Here is a 6,228-nt window from a genome sequence, read left to right as displayed (position 1 = left end):
AAAATAATTAATTGAGAATTAATTATTATTTAAATAATGTGATTATTTAAATTTGAATTTGAACGCATCTAGATTTATCCATTTAAACTTTTTTGATAAGTTGTTCAATTTAGAATTCAAATTAATTTAAGTTTGACTTAAATTGGAATTTGAATTTGAGTCGAAATTGGACTACAGGATAAAGGATGATTTTTCTCTTCCTTCCCTATCTAAATTGGTGCCACACACAGGGTTAAGAAACCCTAATATGGCCGGCCACCTTGGAGATAATGAGAAGGGATATTTTGTTCAAAATTCAAAATTAGAGATAAGGATTTGATTCTGTTTTGAAGTCTGACTTCTACTCTTTAAATATGAGAATGATAGAAAATTGTGGAAACAATTTTTGAAACATTTTTTCAGCCCTAAACAGTTGGTGGCCGAATTTCTCTAAGCAAAAGAGAGAGAAAATATTTTTCTCCAAAAATTTCACATCGTGCATGCGTTGGTGTTTGTGGAGATTCGAGTGTTTAAGAAACATGTTTTGTCTCACGTGTGCCTACACACACGTCTACGTGGAATCTTGGAATTGACGTGGAAGACTTTGGTATTCTAAACACAAAGATTGGAGCAAGGACTGTTCGTGGTCAAAGAACTCAAGATATCATCCGAGTCGGCTTCTAGGTATTTTTCCGGGATTGAGTTCTTGATGTAAATTAATGTGATTAATTTATTCGTGCATAAATTAATATAATCTATAGAGTATCTCAAAAGTTTTTCTGAAATTTTTGTTATACACGATCTGCATCTCCCCGCCACGCTTTCACACCCGAATTCAATTCGGGAACCAACATGTTGGACAGGTGGTGCGCCCTGAGAGAGCTGACAGGTCTACTGTTGTCGTGTGGGACCCACACGAAATTGGGTTGGAACACGCTGGAGATCACGCGGAAGAAGGACGCGTGCCCTGGGAGTCTTGCATGCAGGTGACGCACGAAAGGTGGAGTGGGGAATGCGGGAGAACTAGGGCCTACGCAGAAATCAACTTGTAGCTTTGACTCAGCTCACGCGGCTCTCTCTCTATATTACTCGGCTTGGCTGACTGAATTGGCAAAAAATATGGCTTTAATGGCTTTTTCTTGTATAGCCTTTTACACTGCTTTTCAACTGCAATAATTAAGCAAAAACTAGACAAATTTCAATTAAAGATATTATGAATGAAAATAATGGAATTGTTTAATTAAAGCTTAAATATTTTAATATTATATAAATTAAAAGCAGTATTTAAAGTGCATTTTCATGCACTAATAAGTAACTACGTTGTTTTTAATGTTTGTACTTATCAGGATGATGTTTCTGTCAGCAGTGTTGCAACGACCTCTGCAATAGATCCTGTGAACAGCAAAGATGAAGAATTTGAACTAGATTTTGACAGTAGCAGTGATGGTGAGGACTTGACTAAGGATGCAACTCATGAAGCATACAGAACCATGTTTGACAAGTGGGTTAAAGTATGCAAATTGAATAAGTCCTTGGAGAATAGAGTTGTTGAACTTCTCAAAGCAAAGGAAGCTTTGAAAAGAGTTACTGTTGATTGAGAACTTCAAGTTGCTGAAAATGAGAAAAAGTTGTAGGAATTGAAGGCTAAATTGGAGTATACTCAAAAGTCACTGAAAATGATGAATTCCAGCTCCACCAAACTTGAAAATATTCTCTCTATAGGAAAAGCAAGTTGTGATCGTCATGGACTTGGTTACACTGGTGAATGCTCAACGTCCAAGACAGTGTTTGTGAAGGAGACACTCGCTCCTGAACCTTGGACTATCCTCAGTAAGAAACTTATTATCTCACCCCCTCGACGTAAAAAGTTTGTCCCCATATGCCATTACTGTGATTTACCTGGTCACATAAGACCAAGATGCTACAAGTATTTGAATGCTTTAAAGAGAGGTAGGCTCTCTAATCCACCGAATTCCGCAAGAAAGACACCTAAAGTAAAGATTGATGAGACATATTTTCTAGACGTGTGTGGGTAAGAAAATCTGATTTGAGGCATCATAGAGTTTATACTTCTTTAGAAGCATGTACTAATGATTGTGGGTGTAGTAATGGTGGCTGGTCTAAGCATTTGACGAGTGATAAGAACAAAATTCAGAGAGTGTTGCATTCAAGGGGAGTAAGACGGAGAGAAGATTCAGGGGGAGCGATTTGTAGAGATCAATGACCCTAAAAGACGATATGCAGAAAAGTGTTCCATCAGGTGTTGTAACACTTTCTATGACAATAGTTTCTAAAAGATTTTATTATTTTTATTTTTATTTTGGCTTATTTTTGTCAAAAAGGGGGAAAATGTTATTTTTGTAATTTTCTAGTTTTTAAATTTTTATTATTAATAAGAATAATGTGTTAGTTTTGCCGAAAATGTCAAAACGGGAGATTGTTAGGACTTTAGTTGGCAATTTGTTAGCATTAGTTGTAAAAACTCAAACACGGGTACATTTGACAACTTGTGTTTACGGAGAAGATTAGAGGCAATTTTGGTTGCTTGATTGCTCCGAATATGGAATGTTTTTGTTGATGGAAATCAGTTTTTGGAAGGGCTGTTTTCAGGGATTTGATTGCCAAGTAATTCTAGTTGATTTGGTTGACTTTGTTAGTAAATTGATGGGCTCTATGAATGGGAAGAATCTTTGGAGGAGAAGTTGCCTTGTTTAGGGTGTTTTTTATCATGAGAAAATATGGGGTTGTTGACTACTTTAGTGGGGTGTGTATTCTGGAACGTAGCCATCAACATGAGGTGTTTTTGTAAGAAGTTTTCTGCAGAAAAAGTCTGTGTTTCATGTTCTTTGAGATGCAATAGCAAAAAGTTATTCTTCGGGGGGAGGAGGTATTGCTTTTGGGAGAAAGCCTTCAAAGATGAGGGGTGCTCGCTGGACAAAGCCACTAAAAGGATTCTTCGCAACGGCGACTACGGCAAAGAGGGAGTCTTTGAGTGTATAAGACCGATTGGTGATTGTAAATCTTTAAACTTAGTGGATTGTTCACTGTCTGGACGTGGCCCAGCAGATGTAGGTGTGCGCACCGAACTGTGATATCATTTTTGGTGTTCTTTCATTCTTTTCTACATTATTTTCTGTTTATGCACGTTTTCAATTCATTGTCCATTGATTATCTCAGAACGTGATAGTTAATTGCATGTGTTGCTAAAAGTGTTATACACTCTTTGTAACACCTGCGTGAAAACAGACCTAACAGCCTATATATGGAGAAAATTTAATGGAAGTATGACAATTTAATGGAATAAGGGCTTTTTTTTTTTTTTGTTCCTCACCATTTTTATGGGGAAAATTTCCCCTATTGTAAAAGGTTAAAGAATTAACGGTTAAATAATTAGCATAATTCTCTTAGATTAAGTTGTAACAGTTACAATTTTAGGAACCAGAAGTCATTTTTAAACATATGATAAATAAAACACTGTCATATACTGCTCTAAACAAATGTTCATGCATGACCGGATGTGTCTATCAAAAAGAGAACATGAAGATGTAATTCTTTACGATAATATTATCTGAGTTTAAAACGATAGTCAGTTACGATTGTAAGACTGATATTAATAGTAAAAACAACAATCGTTTATTGATGTGTCTTTTAATATTTTTTATATAATTATTACAACTCAATATAAAAGAATTACGCTAGACTTTCAACCGGTTATGATTGGCACATGAGCCTGTTACAATGACACATGGGGACTTATCTCCCAATTTCAAATTGGGGGAATATAGACAACTCCTGGCAGAAGAAGATAAATATTTGACGGTTAAAAGTATTGTATTACTGGCCCATTAGTAGGGTACTTTTCACATCGTGCCCCAATTCTTCAATTTTATGTTTAGGAATACTTCTGTTATTTGACTGATGCTTATATTTTTAGAGTTCATTTGGTATGATGATTCAAACCAATATGATTCTAATCATGATTCTGGAACTAAGATTATGATTCATAATTTTGGGTTCAAATCATGATTCTGAAATCTTGATTCAGAATCAAGGGTTTGAATCATCTTGAATCAAGAGAGATTTGACCTAGTTTAAAACATCACATCAAATTCTGAATCATGATTCAGAATCATCCAAATCAAAGATTGATTCTGAATCATGATTTAGAATCACTGTAAACAAACATTAATTCTGAATCAGAATCCAGAATCATGATTATGGATCTATCTACCAAACACATTCTTAGAGTTTTAGAAGCATTGAACCATGAAAAGAGATTTCTCAGTATAAACACTCTTCAATCCTCGTTTAGACGTGATTTGATCCTAGATATTGGATTCAATGTCTTCCGGTCATCTTCCTTTGTTTTTTTTGTTTTTTGGGTTTTGTTTTAGTCATGAGGTATGGAATTTAAATAGCGGAACACAAAATTGCAGATCAATGTTCCCTTAAAAAAAGAAAAGAAGGAAAATTACAGATCAATGATTTACTCAAGTTGAACCTACAATCCCTTGGCGAAAAAATAAAAAAAAAGAAAAGAAATTTGCAAGCACTTTCCACTTCGAATTTTAATTTTAATTTCTGTCAAATAATTGAATTAAAATCTCATTATGTAAATTCTAGAAAGCCACATTTTCGTTTTTAACTTTATCATATTGTAAAAAAAAAAAAATTGAGACATAAAATTAAAAGATTCAATAGAGGCTCTCTGCACACCAAAAAGGAAAAGAACCATAACTATAATCATTTTTTTAACAAGAAAAGATATGTAAGCCTTATTTAGCATGATCCTCACCTGTCTTCCAACTTCCACTTCTTATCAAATATCAACAACTAGCCATTATTACATCAGCACCACCTAACAATATAAATATTCCTCATGTCATCATTGTAAATTATATAAGAACTCTCTCATGCCGACCCTTTTGATATTATCTCGTCAAACTCTTTTAATATGTTTTGGTCCTCTTTCTGACCTTCATTTACCATGATTTCTTTCTTTTGGCTTGCTAACGTAGAGCAGAGACATGAACCAACTACAAACAATAGAATACCGGCAAAAAATAAATAAATAAATACATACAATAGAATAATAATCTTCGGAAACCATATTTAAATTTTCCAATTAAAACACTCTGATCAAATTCCACTGCCCTCATGATTACACTACTAGCATGTTTAAACAAGTTTCATTTTTAATATTTTATACCATTTGCATTAAGAAAATCCCGTTGTGATATGCAGGCATAACCTAATGATTTATTTAAACTCATGTCTTCAGTGTTAAGGTTTAGAGTTCAAATCCACACCTCGAAATTAAAGAATAAAAGAAAAGGAAATCCCTTTTTGTTTTTTGTAGTAGAGGACTTAGAAAACATAAAGGATGACATGAACAAAGGAATTTATGTTGCAATGCATGAGATAGTAAATCTCTTATGAATAAAGGCATGGACATTCTCATTTTACCTGTTTGCAAAGTCAACTATTTTCTATTTTCAACTAAGGAAAATTTACTCCTTTTCCGTTGACGTTCGAAACTATAGTAATAGGAATGGTAACGGTAATAGAATAGAATAGAAAGAAAAGTGACGGATTTTTCTTTGATTAGAATTTTACAAATACAATAGAATGGATTTCAGATAAATTTAGTTAGACAAAATTACTCTCACTTTTAGATTACAGATTAGCAGTCCAGAGCTTGAAAGTGCATCTAAGAACCGTTTTTGTTCAGACATGGATGGACTTGTTTTAACCCAAACAAAAAACGTTAAATGAAGCACAATAATGAAGTCATTGTATAAACATAACCCCCACTTTAGAAAAAAAATTAAAAAAATTAAAAAAAAAAGTGGCGTGAAACTCTTAACTTCATCAATAGTACTTCTAGAAAGTCAGACCACACAAAAATCTGCAAAACTAGCTCCAATAAAATCCACCCGTAAGCTATGCAATCAGAAATCTTGATGGCAAGAATATAAATTAGTTAGCTTTTTACATTTCTATTGAGGTCATGAATCAATTTTGCTTTAACATTAGAAAGAAAATATATAAATGGTGACGAGGAGTTGCAGATCTGGCCAGAAGAAAAGCTAAACGCCAAGACTTTGGTAGAGATATGCCACGACATTGCTCAGGCAGCAAACCTCACTTGGGCAAGGGATAGATCCGGCGAGGTGCAACGCTCGAGCGAGGAATTTGACAGATAAAGTGAAGGTGGTGCTTGGGTGAGAAGGTACAGATCTGGCCGGG

This window comes from Morus notabilis, unplaced genomic scaffold (genome assembly GCF_000414095.1).
Source record: "Morus notabilis unplaced genomic scaffold, ASM41409v2 Scaffold403, whole genome shotgun sequence".
NCBI lineage: Eukaryota > Viridiplantae > Streptophyta > Magnoliopsida > Rosales > Moraceae > Morus > Morus notabilis.
Note: the sequence above shows the minus strand (reverse complement) of the source record.